Genomic DNA, 19492 nt, shown 5'->3' with positions numbered 1-19492 from the left:
GACAAAAATCATCAAAAATGCCTCCATTCCTTTAAGGGCTCCTTTGCACATGAAGTTTTGGTTTATACCCACTCCAGATGAATTAACTAAATGCACATCATGATCCTGCTGTAAGTAACAAGAAATCGCATGTGCTTAGGTTTTCATTAATGATTGACTTACTTAAGCACTGAAATGAGGCTCATTTATTTTACAATGGGTTAACAACTCGACTTTATATCAACATGTTGAGCATTAGTATCCCATGGCATAATTCCAGGGCCTGCGTCTCCTTCCAGATTATGCCACCCCTTGCTTTATTGCTGATTACAATCCATTGATGCTGCTGAATATTCCTGCCTTAGGGAATTAAATCATAGTTCTGAAAACCCTTCATCATTGTCCACATTAGATGAATGCATTCAGCTAACTGCATAGACAGTCAAGTTAGCTGAACAGACAATGATACTAACATGGGGAATGTTGTGAAGGAAGGTAATAATATTCTCTGGTCTGTACCTACATAAAATCTTGTTGTGCGTAATACCCTGGAGATCCATAAATTGATCTCCAACATCACTGCCATTGCTCACAGGATCTGAAAGCCTTTCTCTGATTTTATAAAAATGAAGGGACAACTGAAACAGATCTAAAAATAACGAAGCTAGTGGAATACTATTCAATGTAAATTGTTCCTACTACAAAATCAAGTGAAGCAGAAAGACACCATACCAGTCATTGTCATCGAATATGAAGCTGATAGTCCCTGTGGGCTGATAGAAGTGTTGATTGATCAGTTCATGCCAGTCAGAAGATTCAACTCCAGATCAGTAAGCTGAATTACCTGGTTCACTCCGATAATCTTTCAATTGTATAAAAGCTATTGACATAACATTGTCCTAGAAACTCGAGATATATCGCTCCACTTTCTACGATTACATGTAAGTTTCTGTCACATTAATGGTCTTTTACCACTCTTGAGAGATTGCCCATAATGGAGTTATATCCATCAGTTGATGCACATGTAGGGTGTGAAATTCTACTTGGGCAATAGCGAATCGATAGCCCACTACTCAACCCACTTGATTTTCTTTTCCATTGACTTCCATGGAAAACAAAACCAGGCGAGGTGTGAAAACAGCTATCGATTCGCTATTGCCTGTTTTGCACTACCACCAAAGTTGGAATTTACTCCTGTAATTCCTATTGTTTAAAATTAATATGAAGCTAAAATGCCAATACTTTTTACTAGAGTTAAGTGAGGATCTGGGCCAAACATTTTGGGGTTGATATAAAGGTGGCATAGTGGTTATGTTACTGGTGCTGGTTAATCCAGATAGGCCTGGACTAATGATCTGGGGGGTGGGGACATGAGTTCATAATCCCACCACAGCAGCTGGGGAATTTACATACAGTGAATTAAATAAATCTAGAATAAAGAGCTAGTATCATTAATGGTTAGGTGATAGTGCAAGATAGGTGGTAGTGTATCAGCTAGCCCTTTTTATAGTCCAACCAATTTTCTTTCCCATTGAAGTCAGTAATGTGGGGATGGTAAACTGCCTTGCCCTTCAGCCAGCCCCAGATTGCAGGTGGGTGGGATGGTGTACCTTGCCACTCAAACACACCCCAGATTCTTTCTTATTGGGTAGCTGGGGATGAGGCTACCTTGCCCTTCAGCAATACTGGAAATTCTCTCTTAGTGGGGGAAGGGGTAAACAACTCTGTTAGGCCCCAAATTCTCTTTGTGGGCATGGGAAGTCCTTCAGGCAGGAACCAAACAAAGCAAACAAAAGCTTGTCTTCACAGGTGTTGCCTAACTTGTTAAGTGTTTTCAGCATTTTCTGTTTTTGTTTCAGATTTCCAGCATCTGCAGTATTTTATTTTTGTTTTATCTGCACTGCAAAGACTGCTTGCAGAGCCACCCAGTGACCAGAGCAGGGAAATGCAGTGTCACAGGCTGTCACATTAATGAGAAATTCCTATTAAAAACGTGATTGAGCAGGCATGAACTGGTACGGACAGGAATAGCATGACAAAATACATAGTGACGGGTGACGTAGGACTTTTGAATAAAATGGTGTCAGATCATACCATTTTTAATAATATGCATATAAACATTTTCCTCTTTTATCCACAACTTTTCTATCCTCTGCTTGTCAAAATATTCACTCATCGTCATAGTCATAGTCATGGGGGGGGAATTTTATCAATGGGGGCGCGTGTTTCAGTCCCGCCCCCAATGACGTCCGGCCAACCCATGCTATTTTCCCTTGATTGACCCTGTTAAGCCCGCCCTGGGGGCTCAGTAGACTGATTAAGGGAAAGCCGGTGACAGAGAATGTCAGTCAAACACTGACATTCTCTGTTGTTTGGTGAGTCCTTGTACTCAAGACTTACCAAACCTATTTCCAGAGTAGAAGTCAGATGGCTGTTGCATCAGAGAATGCAGCAGCCATTCTGACATCTCTGCCATGGAGATGAGGAGCCTCCGGATCCCCAAAGGTTGAAGCCTGCAGGAAGAGACAAAGGTAAGGAAACTTTTTCTAACACTTTTCACTCATCTCCCATAATTACCTCTCCATGCTTACACCCATCACTCACCTTCACAGCGCACTTTTCAAACCCTCTGACCTCCGCAGACCCACTGCTCACCTTGCTGATGCTGGCGGGGTTTCCTGACATTGGGAAGCCCGCACTTGTGTTGGTAAAATGGGGATAAGCCTCTTAACTGCCAGTTAACTACCTGTAATCCCCTTCCTGCCTCGAGGAGATGGGTCCCAGCGCGAGTCAGGGACCCGCCTCCAGGGAAGATAGCCCGGAGGCGGGTTGGGGGTGGGTTTGGTTCCCGCTCCCAGTTTCTGCCATTTTCCCGGCAGTCCCACCTCCAAACCCGCCTCCCCAGGGCTGACAAAATTTCCCCCATACAGTCATACGGCACAGAAGGAGGCCTTTCAGCTGATCGAGTCTAAGCCGGCTCTCTGTAGAGCAATCCAGTCAGTCCCATTCCCCCACTCTATCCCCGTAGCCCTGCAAGTTTATTTCCCTCAAGTGCCTATCCAGTCTCACCTTGAAAACATTGAGTGTCTCCGCTTCCATCACTTCTGTCAGCTGCGAATACCAGGTCCTCACCACTCGCTACGTAAAAAAGTTTTTCCTCACATCCCCCTGTATCTCTTGCCCAAAACCTTAAATCTGTATCCCCTACTCAGTGTACCATCAGCTCGTGGGAACAGCCTTTACCTGTCTAGCCTACCCAAACCCGTTACAATCTTGTACACCTCTATCAAATCACCCCTCAACCTACTTTGCTCTAATGAAAACAAATCCAGCTTCTCCAACCTGTCCTTGTAGCTAAGATCCCCCATCCCCGGAACCATTCTTGTAAATCTCCTCTGCACCCTCATCAAGGACCTTCACATCCTTCCTAAAGTGTGGTTACCAGAACTAGATGCAATACTCCAGTTGTGGCCTAACCAGTGCTTTATAAATGTTCAGCCTAACCTCTCTACTTTTGTACTCAATACCTCTATTTATGAAGCCAAGATCCCATATGCTTTGCTAACCACTCTCTCAATATGTCCTGCCACCGTCAGGGACATATGCACATTAACTCCCAGGTCCCTCTGTCCCTGCACACACTTTAAAACTGTGCCATTAAGTGTATATTGCCTCTCCCTGTTCCTTCTGCCAAAATGCATCAACTCACCCTTCTCTGTATTAAACTGCATCTGCCTCTTGTCTGCCCATTCTGCTAGTCTTTCTATGTCCTGTTGCAGTCGATTGGTATCATCATCATTGTTTGGTGTCATCGGCAAATTTAGAAATTCTACTCTGTATTCCAATATCCAGGTCATTTATATATATCAAAAAAAGCTGCGGCCCCAGCACTAACCCTTAGGGAACACCACTGTCTACCATCCTCCAGTCTGAAAAACAGCCATTTACCACAACTCACTTTTTTCTGTCCTTAAGCCAATTCCTTATCCAAGCTGCCACTGACCCACCTATTCCATGAGCCTCAATTTTGTTAACCAGCCTTCTATGTGGTACTTTGTCAAAAGCCTTCCAAAAATCCATGTAGACAACATCCATTGCATCAATTCTCTCTGTTACTTCAAAAAATTTAATTAGATTAGCCAAACACGATCTACCTTTCATAAATCCATGTTGGCTCTCCTTAATTAGCTTAAACCTCTCCAAGTGCCCGTTAATTTTTTCCTTGATTATTGTTTCTATAACTTTACCCACTACTGATGTTAAACTGACCAGCCTGTAGTTACTAAGATTTTCCTTACACCCTTTCTTGAACAATGGTGTCACATTTGCCACTTTCCAATCTTCAGGCACCTCCCCCGCATCTAGGGAAGATTGGAAAATTATGGCAAGCGCTTCCGCTATCTCCTCCTCCAATTCCCTTAGGAACCTGGGATGCAAGCCATCTGGACCAGGCGACTTGTCCACTCTAAGCATACCCAGCCTTTCGCATACATCCTGTCTATCAATTTTCACCCCTTCCATTGCTTCTGCCTTTTCCACTTCTACCGATATTTTGTCAGCATCCACCTTCTTAGTGCACACCGATACAAAGTACTCAAAGTATTCTAGCCTTGCCCTAGCCAGTTCTAAGGGTGCCACTTGCCCTCTGGAACCTCAACCATTCTTCATGTGCAGGTCTGAATGTCAATGGGCTGTTTGACCAGATGGACTAACACAGCCAAGTCCTCACCCAATGGGCAGACATTCGGGTCGATTTTGACTTTGGTTAAACGACTGGTGGAGTGCGGCTGCTGGTCTCCCATTGCTGGTGGTGAAAAGACGGCCACCATTTTGAGCCACTGGCCTCATTTACATAGGCTTAATGAGCTGCGAGAGATTGAACTGGTGTCCTAATGCAGCTCACCAGATTGAGGCCTAACAATATCAGGCAGCCCCAGCGGCCAGCAAACTAAGTGAGTGGAACGGTCATGATCGTGGAGGGAGGGTGTCCAGTGGCCCAGTTTGTTTTTGTGGGGCCCAGAGGGGCACTCTTCCTCCAGGCCCCAAAAACATAATTCAATAAGTACATTGGCTTGGCCTCTTCAGCTCCATCTGAAGAGATCGCAAATTCTCTGTTTGAAGAATGGACTCAGTCGAGAATATTGTGTGGACTTTATGGGATTTTTCTGAAGGTATTTTCCCTGTGATGGGATCGCCCTGTGCTGATACATGAAAAACGGGTTTGTTAAAACTCCAGAGAATGCATGGCAGTTGGCTGTGACAAAATAACTCTCAGTCATCCAGAATGTATGGGTTTGCCCGACAGTCCTGGAAAAAGGAAGGGAGGCGGGGGCATTGACGAAAGGGCTGAGGACCCTGCGGCACCCCTTAAACTTGAACCAATTAGAAAGCTACTCTAATATGCAAAAGCACTTCTCACCTCCAGCTCAGAAGAGAAGAAGAACAATGAACCCACTAGCCTAGCCAGCTGAAGAGGTGCCAGTTTTTTCCCAACACAAAGACTGAGAGTTGTCCCAGAATTAGGGCCATTAGTCCAATCACGGAATACTCATGGGTCTGATGATGGCCCATCACTGATTAAGTACTGGAGTGCTTAGAAACAAAAGGATTTTAAAGATTGGTGGGAAAGATAGGGGTAGCAAGACTCCTATAAAGATAGATTCTTTTCCACCATTCTCTCTCTCTCTGTCACTCTCGCTCCACCAAGATCGACCTAACAAGAAGAAGTGCCAGAGGAAGAAGCTGCTGAGACTGAGAACCGCAAACCCCTCACAGGGTACGGCCTCCGGGTAGTGACTTCCCACAGCTGAGCGGAGCGATCGAGACCGACTGTGTGTGGTGGTAAGCAAGGCCTCGAGTGTCCCAAGCCGGTAACCTGATATCCCAGGCGAGCTGGGTGAGGTGTAAGGGCTCAGGGTTTTTCTCATAAGTGAAGCTTTTGGGCTATTCTGGGGTGGGAGCTTCATTTGGTTCAGCCAGGCGAAGGGGTTTATGCGACTGGGTAATTCGTTGGTAGGGGTGGAATTAGAGTCCACCATAGCAACAAGGGAATTACTGCATGTTATAGTGCCCAGTTGTTTACTGTATGTATGTTGTTTGTATCTGGATCTTATTCTTCACAGAGACAGTGATTTTGTTTAGTAGTGCATGTATTAGCCAGTGTATGTTAGACCAAATAAATATAAGTATGATTTTTTCACCGAAGCTTTCCTGCCCGTAATTTATTCCATTTACACTCTGAATAATAATTCCCGGGTATAGAACTTTCGTAAGGCGGGGGCGATTCGAACCCTCCATCTAGCAATTGGGCTAAGATCAAAACCACTTACACATCCCCTGTTGAACTGGTCAAAGTGTGCACCATCCTGGTGTATGGCTTAGCTATGTGATTATGAATAAGCATCTGAGTCCTTGAGGTATTAATGTTTCCCTTGCTATATTAAGAAACCCAACACACATTAGGTACATTAAACAATGCCACCTCACACCTACAAGCTGGGTCATACTGCCCAGCTTTCTGTGGGGCTTCTACTTTCTCTGAAACTTGAGTATATTTCCACATCTGCAATGACATTGATGTAAGACATGTCAGCATACTGTAGGATTCGCAAAATTGAACATTGTCCTATAAGGGTCTATTGGCAGAAAAGGCCTTAATTTTAAAGACTGTTTTAAAAGAAGCCCAGAAAAAGGGGCGCACAAAATGGCCGCCAGACACCGTGACCAGCTTTTGGGACATTTTGAAATGGTTCCTGCAGTCCCCAGACAGCTTTTGTGGATTCAGCCCACAGTAGGTTCTGGAAGGCAGTTTCAGGGAAAACGAAACCAGACAGAGCCCCATACATATAGATTGGATGCAGATCCGACCAGATCGGCCTGTAGATAAAGGCCATCTAAATGTTTACCCAGACAAAGGGGAACAGATTCAAGTTCGAAGAAGGACATTAAAGACAATACAAGGTCATTCCAGACCAGAGATGGCAGTTACCGGTCATCCCGAAGATACCTTAAAAACAAAGACTACCCCGCTGTGCTACAAGCCCACCAAAAGTTAAACAAAGACTAACCTTGATTTGGCGGGAGATAAGGGCCTCCATGGAAAAGTATAACTGGAGTCCCGGGGTAGCCATCGGTAGCTTTTCGGTAGCTTTTGGAGCTTGTTGGGCAGCTTTGGCTTGGTCGCTTTGTGAAGAGCCAGTCGTTTCAAGAGATTGCTCAGGGGTCCGAAGAAGGCCTTTTCGTACTCAAAAGGAGAAGACGAGACCCGGGGTAGTTATCGGGAGATCATCGACAAAAACCCCGGGCCGTTGACGAGATGAGAAGAAGAGGAGACGAAACGCCTTACGGAACGGGTAGCCACCATCGTGGTATGCAGGAGCACGGAGAAGAATGAGCTGCAGGTGAAATGATGGTCAGCGCATCTTGCTGAAGAGAAGGAGCCATTAGCCTGGGCAGCCCGCTGCGCCTACAGCCCAACGACCACGTGGAGACAGGACGCCTGAGAGGACCAAAACGCAGACTTCAAAACCTCTATGTTTCTAACTGGGATTGGTGAGCATGTTTCTGGCCCCTCATAACGGTGGCAGCACGGTGGCATAGTGGTTAGCACTGTTGCCTCACAGCGCCAGGGACCCGGGTTTGAATCTGGCCTCGGGCGACTGTCTGTGTGGAGTTTGCACATTCTCCCCGTGTTTGCGTGGGTTTTCTCCGGGTGCTCCGGTTTCCTCCCACAGTCCAAAGATGTGCAGGTTAGGTTGATTGGCTATGATAAATTGACCCTTAGTGTTAGGGGGATTAAATACGTGGGGTTACGGGGATAGGGTGGGATATGTGTTGGTGTTGGTGTAGGGGTTACGGGGATCGGGTGGGATATGTGCCGGTGCAGGCTCGATGGGCCGAAATGGCCTCTATCTGCACTGTGGGGTTTCTGTGATTCTGTGATGATCTAATCTAGCTAGGTTTAGGGGGTGGGCATTTAGGGGATAATTAACAATGAGTTGTTGTCCCTCGATGTTCCGTGTGCTTCCCTATTTCATGATGAACCTTGTAAAGCGTAATATGCCTGTAGATATGTTGGTTAGTACTGTATTATGATTTGTTTTTCCCTCCCATGTACCTTATTGGCTTACATCCAATTTTTTTCTTTGTGCAATAAAATTTCATTTTGTTTCATTAAACTTGGTCTTTTAGAGTATTCTCTGCATTGTAGTTCCTGCCTCAATGTCCAGTGTATAGAACCTAAGGGGTGAGTGGGTCGAACCACTCGGTGAATTACTGTGCAAGAGAGAGAGGCCTCTAGAGCGAGAGAGAGAGAGACCTTGTCGATCGAAAAACCCCTTACAATACATTGTGCTTGTACATCTACAATGCAGCTTTGGGGTATCCATTTTGGCTCAGCATTTATGAGTCATTTTTAAGCAGAAGAATAAAATATTAATCGTTCCAGAACCCAAGGCACAGGGTTGAATGTTTTTTTTCTGTTTCCAAACAAGGTCATTCACTGAAAGGAGTAAAACTTCAGGTTTCCACTCCAACTAACATTGAACTGATTCCTTGTCTGATAAGGGACATGGTAAGCACACAAACTATGCAGCAGCATGTCATTTACATAAACTTACAGCTTTTCAGAAATTGTCAGAATACTTACAATACCAAGTGGACAAGTTTTCTTACCGAGTGGCAGCTTCAACAAGAAGTGTCAAGTTACGTGGCAATCACCGGGTCTCGCATCAAACAACAACAAAGACAGGCCTGAAATTTAGTTTAGTCAGGATACATGCAACCATGTTTTATGAATTTCATTATTCTTTCAAGGAAGGCGTAGGAGGAGAACAATTTTGGTATCTAGATGTAATATCAACCTGCTTCTTATAAACAGTAGTCTGATAATGTACACAATCATGCACCCTCAGGCAGCATGGGGGCACAGTTGAAATGAAAAATATCAGTCATTCATCTTGTGTGGTACTACATTCTAGAGTAAATCTATCACAGAGCAAAGAGGAGACCATCGGCTATTTCATTTTGTTGTGAATTTGTATTGTGTCTGGTGCAGACATTTTGGGAAATGTCACTCCACCAGATTAGCATCTGCCATGAGCTGAAATCAAACATGCAGCTGTGGATAACGTATAAAAGTCAGTCACTTGATGTCATCTTCACATTTTAACAAACATTGCTACTTAGACTTATTTGGCAGAGCAGACATATAATTTGAGAGAGCTATACTTATCTCTGTATTGGACTGTAAGCAGTCAAGTCTATTTTGAGAAGTACTACTTTGGGAAAATTACCTCTGGTCTGTGGAGATTTGAAAGTAAAATAAATGTAGATTGTGTGTTCCTGTAATTCCACAGGGGTTCTACTGGTCTCCTGCTGGAGTTAATCCTGCAGAATTTCCAGGCACTTATCTTCAGATATAGTCTTCTTCATTCTTCATGTGAACGATTTTCTGTAGACCATAGGTGAATTTTTTGACAGGCGGTTTTACTACTGTCAGTTGGATTTGGCCAAGTGCATGTCAGAAATTTAAGTGTCTGGCACTACCACCTGATGTCGGCTAACCCGCTTCACGATTATATTGTAGGTCCCTTTCAGGATTGCTGTCCATTATGATCTTCCTCTTTGCTTTCTGTCCCAACCTATCTCTCTATTCATGTGATTACATTTCTTTTAATACAACAGTCTTAATTTATGTAGCAAGTCTCCTAAGTGGTACCTTATCAAATGCTTTCTGAAAGTGAAACAACCCCCACTTTCCCCTCACCTATATACTTTATGATTTACTCATAAAAATGTTATTAAATTAGCTAAACATGACCAGCTCTTTATAAATCCAAAGTGACTGTACATTCTGTTGTGTCTCCATGTGTTCTTATACTATAAATAATACAGACACTTTTAGCTCATTTTAGTTACTGCTTTTACTTTGCTGTATTCCTGCTTTGTTTCTGTGCTGCCGCATGGTGCGGAGTGATACAAGATGTCCGACGCTGCACTGTGCACTGCCCATGCACAGTGTGCCACATAGCAATATAACTACACCATACCAAAGTAGTTCCATACCAAAATAGTTCCATTTAACAATGTGATACTATAACAATGTAACATCCCTCTTTCTCAAAAAACTAAAACGTGAAATTTAGCAATTTAAATTAACAAATATTATATCTAAACTATTATTATCAACTACAAAGAATCGTGAGGTTTTTTTTATTCGCGATATCGCTGAGGTGGTTGGATGTTGTCCCTCCATCTTGTGGATTTGGTGGTGGCCATTCCTCTCTGCGGTGTTTTGGCGTGTTCCGCTCTCATTGTTGTTGTTGCTCTCACCTTTGGAGTTGGAGTGTGCATGCTCATGGTTGTTTGATTTGTAGCGCTTGTTTCTGGTGTCGTACTGATTGTGGTAGCTGGTGTTGTCAATGTTGCTGATGTTGTCTGCTGCTTATCCAGTTCAGGTGAAGGTCTGATGTGGAGTCTGTTCCGTCTGTATTGGTTACCAGGTTCAGTCTCTACGAAGTAGGATCTTGGAGTATCAGCTTTTCCAATGACTTTGGCTGGATTCCAGGTTTTCAACACCGGGTCTTGCACATGCACTGATTGTCCATTCGGCAATTCTGGTAGCGTCTTTGCATGTTTATTGTAATGTTTGCTTCCTATGATTTGTGCTTCTGCCAGCTTTTGTCTGAAGTCCTCCTGGTCCTGGGGAGGATGTATTTTTGCTGGTAGTATAGTCTTAAACTTCCTCCCATTCAGCAATTCCGCAGGTGATTTCATGTCTGCTTTCAGTGGTGTTGATCTGAGTGATAGGAGGCCAAGGTCTTGGTCTTCCCCCATCTCACTACTTTTGATGAGAGTTCTTTTGACAGTCTGGCTCTGTCTTTCGATGAACCCGTGTCCCCTTGGGAAATGTGGCGATGAGGTTACTATTTTGAACCCATACTTTTCTGCCAGAGCTCTGAATTCACTCGATGTGAACTGGGTTCCATTGTCACAGATGACCTTTTCCGGGATTCCTTGTTCAGCAAACAAGCTCTTTGCAATCCTGGTGGTAGTTGTGGCTCTCAAGTCTTTCATCCTTCTCACAAAAGGAAACTTGGAATAGTAATCTGCCACTATGAGATACCATTCTTAATTGCACATGAAGAGATCTGCCCCAACAGTGTGCCATGGTCTTGACGGTATTTCACTAGGTATCATCTCCTCTTTTTGTTGTGCATTTCTGTATTTCTAGCATATACCACATGCAGAGACCATCTGTTTGATATTTTGTACATGCCTATCCGGTATACAGCTGATCTGGCTCTCAGCTTGCATTTCTCCATTCCCATGTGGCCTTCATGTATGAGATGGAGAAGTTGTGTCTGCATCGTCTTTGGCACGATGATCCTCGATCCAACAAGAAGAATACCGTCTTCTACTGCAATATCGTCTTTAATCGTCCAGTATTGACGAATTGTCACCTGTACCTGCTGGATTCTCTCCGGCCACCCCTGTATTACTTGTTGTGTGAGTAGTTGCAATTCCTCATCTTTGCTAGTCTCATCTCTGATTTGACTGAGCTTTGTAGGGGTAACATTCACTAGGTGGTGGATTTTAACTGTTAGGCCCTCCACCTCATGTTTCTCATATGGTGACAATCAAGACAACGCATCTGCTAGCACCATTTCCTTTCCTGGCTTATATTTAAGCGTGAAGTCATAGCTTTGGAGCCTTAGAAGTAGTCTTTGCAGTCTTGCAGGCGCTTTGCACAGATTCTTCTTATAGATCTGTTCTAGTGGACGATGGTCACTCTCTATTGTAAATCGCCTGCCATACAGGTATGTATGGAATTTCTCGCATCCATACACTACTGCTAATAGTTCTCTTTCTATGTTGGCATATCTCATCTCGGCTGACGTCAAGGCCTTTGATGCAAAAGCTATCGGCTTTCCTCCCTGCACCAGAGCTGCCCCTAGTCCTCTGGTAGAAGCGTCTACTTGCAGAATGTCTAAATGCGGCAGCCGTCATTTTAGTTTCCCGTACGTTTCACTCACAATCATCTCATAAAATCACTTTTCGTCTTATTCGTAGTTCGTATAGCACAATTTGTACTCACTTATACTGCTGCCACCATGTTGTGTCTCCTTGTGTTCTTATACTATAAATAATACAGACACTTTTAGCTCATTTTAGTTACTGCTTTTACTTTGCTGTATTCCTGCTTTGTTTCTGTGCTGCCGCATGGTGCGGAGTGATACAAGATGTCCAACGCTGCACTGTGCACTGCCCGTGCACAGTGTGCCACATAGCAATATAACTACACCATACCAAAGTAGTTCCATACCAAAATAGTTCCATTTAACGATGTGATACTATAACAATGTAACACATTCCTTCCTAAGTGGTTAGAATACGTCTCCATATGCATTCTAGGAATAATACTGGTGAAAGTTATGTTCCTCTTTTGGTTTTATTACTCCCAAACTGACCACTGTTTTTTTCAGACAGACTGAGATGCAAGTGGGCTATTTACACCCAGTTATCCTAGTGTAATTTCGGGTGTAACTTTGGAGGGATGTAAAAAGATTAGTGGTGTGAAAGAAAAACTTTAACAGGTTACATTCAAAGGGATGGCAACAATGAAAGGGCCGTGTTAGAGGGTGGCAAAAATCTAAGGGAGAAAAATTCAGTATCGCCCTGTTTGGGGCGCCATTCTCGGCCGTGCGCAAAACTTAGCGCCTGGCGCTAATAATCGATCCGAAGGCAAACTTGGCTTTTATCGCCCCTGGAGGTGATTGGAGCACTAAATCAGAAGCTACACACCTCTCTTAAGGCGCTAAGGCCGAGGAGCGAGACGGTACCTCAGAGCGCGGGCGCAGCGCAGGTGCTGTCAGTTACCGATTGAACACAGACACACTGGCGCCAGCCAGTTCTTAAAGGGGAGGGTCGATCTTGCTCTCCAGCCACACCCTGCTCATTGGAGCCTTGAATCTCGGCCTGGACAGATCTGTGCCTAAATCTTCCAGCCAAGGACTATGGAGAGGGCCAGGGAGCGAGCACAGTGCTTCAGCGAGTGGGCCTTGGAGGCTCTGGTTGGCGCGGTGGAGCGCAGAAGATCTGTACTGTACCCAGAGAGTGGCAGGAGGCCTTTGCCACGCGAGTACAGAAGAGTGTGGAGGGAGGTGGCTCAGAGCGTCTCCTCAAGCAGCATGGTGCCTAGGACCCATCTCCAATGTAGGAAAAAGTTCAACGACCTCACTCGGGTCGTCAGGGCGAGTGGCTTTTTTTCAATACCTCTCCGTCCCTCCATCTCAAGCTCACTTTATGGCCAGAGGGTCTTAAATGCCCCAATGCCCAACACTCATCCAACACCTATGGCCCTTTCATCAAACACACACGCACATTCCACACTTTGCATAAAGTAAGGGCTATTCAACTATGGGAGGCACATCAGGCAAGACCATGGCTATATATTTAGTCAGACGCCGTCCTTTTTCTTGCAGGTCAAGCTATCTCATAATAGGAGACAGCAGCAACGGACGGATGGAGGGCAGCCTCAGCTGCAACCTCTCAGCAATCTTGAGGTGCGCATCCAGAGGAATGTGGCAAGCCGGGTGATCAGTCCCGTCACCACTGGAGACGCCAGCCCCATTCTGGACAGCAATGGTAAGGTCATCACCTTCTTGTCCTCTCTCCTTCCACTTGTTCCTCACAACACCAGCCTTTGACACTTTCAATCCAACTTACTAAATCGCTGCACTGATTCCTCCCTTGCTGCCACCCTGTCCTCACGCTAAAGCCACTCTTGCACCTCCCTACTTTCAGATGGTGATTCACCAGTTGAGGAGATGGGCCCTCAAGCTGCCAGTGAGAGTGAAGCTGAAGGCTAGGAGGAAGAGGAAACCAGAGCACCAGCGCCACCCTCTCCCGAGGAAGCCCATGCCCACACTGGGAACACGCCTTCCCTGGAGGGCAGCAGGGGGGAATGGTCTGATGAGGGTGAAGCTCCAGAACCCAGCGGGCTGCAGCAATGCGATGGGGGTTGGGAAGCTTGGGGGCCTTCTCCCCGGAGGGAGAGTATGCCATCGAGTCCTACTGCACTGGACGCAGAGGAGGAGCGGGTCCTCACTGAAATGAGCGCCCAGGCGGTGCATGTAGTGTCCGTGTGTAGATAAAGACACTGAAGACAGGAGTTGGTTCATAGGTATTTACTAAGCAAGTCTGGGGGGGGGGTTTTAAAGGATATACACAATACACAGGCTTATATAGCCCAAGTGGCAATTACCGGCATTACGCACACCTGGGGCTCTTAAAGGCACATACACCACAATTGCTCTTAAAGGCACATACACCACAATTCCTCCCCTTCTAGCTAACTAGTACATCATATTTTAAGTAATTATTAATTACAAGTTATATGCAAAATAATATACATTGCTGTATTAATTAATTATAAGTTAGTCTCTCAGGAGGCTTCCTGACTCGGTCCGGATAACGCCTCGGGGGTGTAGTAGTTTCTGGTGGTGTAGTAGGTTCTTCTGGCAAGGCTGATTCGGCTTGAAGGCCAGTGTCGGGTTCATCGGGTTCCAGTATCACCGGATCGGAGGTAGATATGGGTATCTCTACTTCATTGTTAGATGTATAGCGTGGTGGTGTAGGTTGTCCCTTTTCGGATGACTTGATGATTTGGTCAGCATGGCGCCTTATTATGCTTTCTCCGATGTCCACGGTATACAGCAGTGGTCCTAGTCGTGTGCAGATAGTTCCAGGCTGCCATTTCTCGGTACGGTAGTCCCGGGCCAAAACCGGTTGGCCTATCTGGAAGGCCCTAGTTGGCCTTTCATTCATGCCCTGAAACTGCCGGTTCTCCACGTCCCTTCGGATGTTGGGCTTGACCAAATCCAGCCGGCATCTTAGGTTTCTATTGTAGAACATCATGGCGGGAGTTTGGTTTGTAACCATATGTGTTGCATTCCTATATGCAAATAAGAAGTTATCCACCTTGTGCTGAAGTTTTATGTCTTCATTACCCATGGCCTTTATGGCCTTCTTAAAGGTCTGGACAAACCTTTCAGCCAATCCATTGGTGGCGGGATGGTATGGGGCGGACGTGTAGTGCTTTACCCCATTGTTCTTTAAGAACTTTCTGAATTCTTCGGACACAAATTGCGGTCCATTATCAGAACATATCTGTTCCGGCAGCCCATTCCTGGCAAATATGGTCCTTAATACTGTGATGATTTTTTCCGTGGTGGTGGAGGACATCTTTATTACCTCCGGCCACTTGGAGTGTGCATCAACTGCGATTAAGAACATTGAATCCATAAATGGACCAGCAAAGTCGATGTGCACCCTTTGCCAGGGAGATGAGGGCCACTCCCATGGGTGTAGAGGGGCCTGTGGCGGAGTATTTTGGACCTTCTGGCATCCTAGGCAGCTCTTGGTCATGTCTTCGATGTCTCCATCGATACCTGGCCACCATACAAACGCCCTAGCTAGGTTTTTCATTTTCACTCCACCCAGATGCTCCTCGTGAAGCTCCTTTAGCACTTTGTCCTGGAGTTTGGGTGGAATCACCACTCTGGATCCGCACATCAAAGTTCCTCGGCACACTGACAGCTGTTCTCCTCTTTTTGAGAATGCTGGCAACAGTGGTTCGCCATGTGCTGGCCATCCCTTCATTGTTAAATTGTAGACCCGTGAGAGAGTAGGGTCATTTCTGGTCTCCCTTTCAATGGCAGAATTTGTCACCGGTAGACATTCCACTATGGTAGAGTGGAGTATCTCTACTGGGTCTACTGTAGGTGCCTCTTCTATCGTTGGCAACGGCAGGCGCGATAAACCGTCAGCATTCCCATGCTGTTTTGACCCTTTGTATTCAATGTTGTATTGGTGTGCCCCTAGAAAAAGGGACCACCTCTGTAGTCTTTGTGCCGTCATAATGAGGACACCTTTCTTAGGGTTGAATATGGAGATGAGGGGTTGATGGTCAGTCAGCAGGGTAAATTTTTGTCCGTGTAGGTAATGGTTGAATTTCTTCACTCCCCATACCAGGCTGAGTGCTTCCCTGTCTATCTGGGAATATTTACGCTCAGCTGAGTTCAATGAGCGTGACGCAAAAGCTATCGGCCGTTCCGAGCCATCAGGGAATCTATGGGACAATACCGCTCCTATGCCGTAAGGGGATGCATCGCACGCCAGTCTGATTGGTAGTGATGGGTTGTAATGAGCCAAAACTTTCTCGGATGTGATTAAGTCTTTACATTTATGGAAGGCACGTTTACAGTCTTCGTTCCATTTCCAAATCACTCCTGTGTGTAGAAGATCATTAAGAGGGTGTAGAATAGTTGATAAGTTCGGTAAAAATTTATGATAGTAATTTATTAATCCCAGGAATGACCTCAATTGTGAAACATTTTCAGGTGCTGGGGCTTTTATAGCTGCTTCAATTTTTTCAGGTGACTTATGCAACCCTTCCTTATTAATTATGTGGCCACAATATGATATCTGATTTTGGAAAAATCCGCACTTGGGGCGATTTGCTCATAGGCCCCGTTCTTTCAGCCTAGTGAGCACCTGCTCCAAATTGGCAAGGTGCTCGTTGTCGTTTTCTCCTGTTATAAGGATGTCGTCTAGGTAACACTGAGTACCCGGAATCCCTTGCAGGACTTGCTCCATAGCTCTTTGCCAGATAGCTGGAGCTGATGCTACTCCAAAAACCAGTCGATTGTACTGGTACAGGCCTTTGTGTGTGTTTATTGTGAGATACTTTTTAGAGGTCTCCTCAACCTCCATCTGTAGATATGCCTGTGCCAAGTCAATTTTTGTGAAACGTTTTCCTCCGGATAGTGAGGCGAAAATATCTTCTATCCTCGGAAGAGGATACTGTACCGTGTGAAGGACCGGGTTTACAGTCACCTTAAAGTCCCCACAGATGCGAATTTTTCTCTGTTCCTCAGAGTTATTTTTCAATGCTTTTTTCATGACTGGAACGATGGGTGTTGCCCATTCGCTCCAATCTATTTTGGGTAATACGCCTGCCTTTTCCAAATTCTCCAGCTCTGCCTCGACTGCCGGACGTATTGCGTATGGCACCGGTCTTGCCTTAAAAAATTTTGGAATTGCTGCATCTTCCACTTTTATTGAGGCGGTGATGCCTTTCAAGGTTCCTAATTTCTCTTGAAACACTTCTTTGGCGTTGGCCAAGATGTCTTTTAATCGTTCAGGTATGATGTCATCATTGTTTTTTTCCTTACTGGTCACCGTCAGTGCCTGAATGGAGCGCCAGTCTAAACGTATCTTCCTTATCCATTCACGTCCCAACAACGGTGGACCACCATCTTGTAGAATGTATAAATACAACTTTTGTATTTCTTTGCCGTTGTATACCACAGGCACCTTTATTTTTCCTTTGGGGTATACTTTCTGCCCCGTATATGTTTTTAAGATAATGGAGTGTCTTTTAGAGGTATATGCGAAAATAGCCTCTCGTAATCTCGTCGATTTATTACGGTTAGAGCTGATCCTGTATCTAGCTCCATTTTAACTGGGGACCCTGCTATTATGAGGGTAACCCAAATGGTCTGGTAATCTTCATTGGCAATTACATTATGTAATTTGAGAGAGCTTAGTCTCTTGTTTCCGGAGTCGCTATCGCTCTTCTGGTCTTTGGAGCTACTGTCCGTCATCATTTGTACCTTTCTGTGCTTTTCCTTATTGATTCTTTTCCCGTTAGTGGATTTTTTATTTTCAGATCGGCATACACGTGGAATGTGTCCCATCTTTCCGCATCGCCTGCATGCTTTTTCTTTGAACCAACAATCCCTCTGGTCATGGTTGGATCTGCCGCAGTGATAACATCTTTCGAAACCCCGTGTCATTTCATGGGTGCCGAAGTCGTGTGGCCTTTGCTGTATCTTTGCCGCTCCTATTGCACTGAAAGCCTTGTCCAGTGTTAAATCTTTTCCAGAAGATACCTTTTTTTGTGTTTCTACACTTAGGGGATCGCAGATGAATTTGTCTTGCAGAGAATCTGCCAGTCCTGCCTCGAATTGGCAGTGTAGGGTATCAACAATCTCCTCAAAATTCTTGTCCATCGGTTCGGCTGGAGTGATTAAGTTGCGTAACAGCTTGTATGTTTCTGCGCCCATTAGATCCAGAAGCACTGAAGCTTTTTTTTCATCTTCTATTCCATTTGCGGTGCAAAACACCTCCACTCTTTCTACATATGTGGTCCAATCCTCTATCTTGTTATCAAAAACATCAATATTGCCAGACTTAGGCATTTCAAAAAAGATATGGCGCTTCCCGCGCTTTTTTTTTCTCTCTGTAGCAACGATATGGCGCTTCCTGCGCTTTCCCGCCGCTGCTACCGATAACAACGCTGTTTTACTGTGGTTTCCGTTTATTCACTGTTGGAGACTCGTTCCCGACGGTGGTCTAAACGCTGACCTGCTTGCCGCGCCGGCCGTCTCCCGAGTGCACCCTCCCAGTCCGTTATTGCTTGCCTCCGATTTCGCTGCCTGTCTCAGCTGTAGAGCCCGCCGCTGGAGCCCCAGCCTGACGCCCAGGAAGGATTAGCGCAGTACCTGCCACCAGCTTGGCCAGCTGGTGAAACCACAGTTTCTATTACTTCCTTGAGTCTTCTGGACGCTGGAGGAATCGATGTCCTTGAGGTGCTGCCGAATTGCAGGTAAGTCCGTTTCCACTTCGTCGCCACTGTAGTGTCCGTGTGTAGATAAAGACACTGAAGACAGGAGTTGGTTCATAGGTATTTACTAAGCAAGTCTGGGGGGGGGGTTCTAAAGGATATACACAATACACAGGCTTATATAGCCCAAGTGGCAATTACCGGCATTACGCACACCTGGGGCTCTTAAAGGCACATACACCACAATTGCACTTAAAGGCACATACACCACAGTGCACAGGCACACTGAGCTCATGGGTGCAGTGGGAATGGTGCCTGAATGCATTGAATCACTGGCAAGGAGTGTGGAGCACTTCGCTGTAGCACAGGCGGATGCCACGCAAATGCTTAGTGCTGCAAAGCAGTCACTGGCTGCTATGAGCCCATCTCTGACTGTTCTCATGCAGACTCAGATTGAGGCCAGGCGAGCACTGACTGCTGCCATCCTCGCTGGTTCGGACACATTTCCCCGGGGCTCTCACCGCGCCGCAGCAGGCCAGCAATCTGTGCTCCAGCAGATTGCTCCAGATGCTGAAGTGCTGCCCTGTGGGAGTGCCAGTGTGTCAGTCGAGCAGGGAGTTGCTGTCCTCTCTCAAGATGACAGCATTCTTGCTGCCACCACCATCACTTCTCCACTGCACTTGCCACTGCCTGTAGGACAGACTGCTGCCGCCCATGCAGAGTTGGTGCAGTCTGCAGCCGGGCCCTCCAGGCCCAGAGTTGGTCAAAGCCGTCCTTCAAGGGCATCTGCAGTCTCAGGTTATGACAATCAGCAGCCTTCCACCAGCCTTGCTGCAGCCATTGGGGTCCCATTATGGAGGGGCTGCAGGGTGGGAAGGGGGG

Source organism: Somniosus microcephalus, chromosome 10, assembly GCF_052327205.1.
Source record: "Somniosus microcephalus isolate GS21.2 chromosome 10, FLI_Smic_1.0, whole genome shotgun sequence".
In the NCBI taxonomy this organism is placed as follows: Eukaryota; Metazoa; Chordata; class Chondrichthyes; order Squaliformes; family Somniosidae; genus Somniosus; species Somniosus microcephalus.
The sequence above is the reverse complement of the archived record's forward strand: the minus strand, read 5'-3'. Positions refer to the sequence as shown.